Consider the following 2,328-nt stretch of genomic DNA (forward strand, 5'->3'; position numbering starts at 1 on the left):
GCTCGATCTTTTCTACGTCGTCGCCTATGTGTGCACGGGGTGCTCTTCACGTGGATGCTTGCCCTTCGTGTTAGAAATGGCACGCGACGGCGGCATTCAATCTTTTGTGCGTCGCCTCCATGTGCGCGGGGTTTAGGGTTCGCGTTTAGTCGCGTCCTCCGTGGCATGAGCGGCATGGCATGCCGCCATGCCTCGCTCTTGGGCTCTCTCGTGCCACTTTCCGAGTATACAAGAGCTCTTTGGAATTCCTTTGTGTTTGTGGTGCGGTCACACCAGCGCTAATACACCGGATCCCATCAGAACTCCGCAGTTAAGCGCGCTTGGGCCAGAACAGTACTGGGATGGGTGACCTCCCGGGAAGTCCTGGTGCTGCACCCTTTTGCATGCTTGTTTCGAGACCGTGGCATGGAAATCCCCTCGGATCACGTCTCGACTCTCCAACGCTGACATCGTGGTAGGAAACCCCCTCGCCTTGCCATGACGCGGCGCCTCCTCTCCTCGTCGCGATTGTCTTTGCGTACGTCGTGCCTGGCCCCTCCCTCTGCCTCGCTCTCACGTGATACCCCCTCCTCAAGATGCGAGGTATTTTGGGAGCGGAGGGTGTGCCATGTTGTGGGGGGGTTCGGTGGAGCGGGGTTTTTCCGAGGAGGGAGGGCGTGCCATGTTGCGCGGGCGGGTTGTTGGAGCGGGGATTTCTGAGGAGGGAGGGTGTGCCATGTCGCGGGGGGGTGCCATGTCGTGGGGGGGTTTCTTGAGGAGGTCCGTCGGGGGGTGGAAGGTTCCGTGTCGCGGGAGGGGGTCGTGTGCAGTGGGGTGTGTGTGCCGTGTCATTGCGGAGCGCGATTTCTAAAGAGGGAGGGTGTGCCATGTCGTGGGGGGGTGAGGTGACGTGCCGTGGGTCGAGCGGGGTTTTTGGAGGTGGGGTGCGCGGGGGATACGCCGCGTCGTCGGGGGGTGCGGTGGGGTGGAGGGTGCGCCGTGTCGTGGGGGGGTGACGCGGGGTGGGCTGGGTCGAGCGGGGTTTTTGGAGGCGTGGCGGGGTCGTGTCGATGGAGCGGGGTTTTTCGAGGTGGGGTGCGGGGGGGATGCGCCGCGTCGAGGGGGGGTGCGGTGGGGTGTGCCGTGACGCGGGGTGGGGTGGTGTGGATGCAGCGGGTTTTCCGAGGTGGGGTGCGCGGGGGCGTCGTGGGGGGGTGACGCGGGGTGGGGTGGGTCGAGCGGGGTTTTCGGAGGCGTGGAGGGAGCGGGGTTTTTCGAGGTGGGGTGCGGGGGGGGCGTCGTGGGGGGGTGCGGTGGGGTGGGGGGGTGCGCCGTGTCGTGGGGGGTGACGCGGGGTGGGGTGGGTCGAGCGGGGTTTTCGGAGGCGTGGCGGGGTGCTGTGGAGGGAGCGGGGTTTTTCGAGGTGGGGTGCGGGGGTGCGCCGTGTCGTGGGGGGGGTGACGCGGGGTGGGGTGGGTCGAGCGGGGTTTTCGGAGGCGTGGAGGGAGCGGGGTTTTTCGAGGTGGGTGCGGGGGGGGCGTTGTGGGGGGGTGCGCCGTGTCGTGGCGGGTGACGCGGGGTGGGGTGGGTCGAGCGGGGTTTTCGGAGGCGTGGCGGGGTGCTGTGGAGGGAGCGGGGTTTTTCGAGGTGGGGTGCGGGGGGGCGTCGTGGGGGGGTGCGCCGTGTGGTGGGGGGGTGACGCGGGGTGGGGTGGGTCGAGCGGGGTTTTTGGAGGAGAGGTGGGGTGCTGTGGATGGAGCGCGGTCTTTCGAGGTGGGGTGGGGGGGGGGGGCGTCGTGGGGGGGTGCGGTGGGGTGGGGGGTGCGCCGTGACGCGGGGTGGGGTGGGTCGAGCGCGGTTTTTTGGAGGCGTGGCGGGGTGGTGTGGAGGGAGCGGGGTTTTTCGAGGTGGGGTGCGGGGGGGGCGTCGTGGGGGGGTGCGCCGTGTCATGGGGGAGTGACGCGGGGTTGGGGTGGTCAAGCGGGGTTTTTGGAGGAGAGGTGGGGTTTTTGGAGGAGAGGTGGGGTGCTGTGGAGGGAGCGGGGTTTTTCGAGGTGGAGTGCGGGGGGGCGTCGTGGGGGGGTGACGCGGGGTGGGGGTGGTCGAGCGGGGTTTTTGGAGGAGAGGTGGGGTGCTGTGGAGGGAGCGCGGTTTTTCGAGCTGGGGTGCGGGGGGGCGTCGTGGGGGGGTGCGGTGGGGTGGGGGGGTGCGCCGTGTCGTGGGGGAGTGACGCGGGGTTGGGGTGGTCAAGCGGGGTTTTTGGAGGAGAGGTGGGGTGCTGTGGAGGGAGCGGGGTTTTTCGAGGTGGGGTGCGGGGGGGCGTCCTGGGGGGTGACGCGGGGTGGGGGT

General features: G+C 68.6%; 1 non-coding gene across 1 annotated transcript; it reads left to right on the plus strand.

Annotated features, from left to right (window-relative positions):
- Positions 1 to 259: 259 nt before the first annotated feature.
- On the plus strand, positions 260 to 378 carry LOC148023705 (5S ribosomal RNA). The gene has a single exon (XR_015693994.1). It is a non-coding gene; the product is annotated as a 5S ribosomal RNA (ribosomal RNA).
- The last annotated feature ends 1,950 nt before the right edge of the window (positions 379 to 2,328 follow it).

The sequence above is a fragment of the Lygodium microphyllum genome, chromosome 16 (assembly GCF_053477565.2).
Source record: "Lygodium microphyllum isolate KBCC chromosome 16, Lygodium_microphyllum_v1.1.10, whole genome shotgun sequence".
NCBI classification, from domain to species: domain Eukaryota; kingdom Viridiplantae; phylum Streptophyta; class Polypodiopsida; order Schizaeales; family Lygodiaceae; genus Lygodium; species Lygodium microphyllum.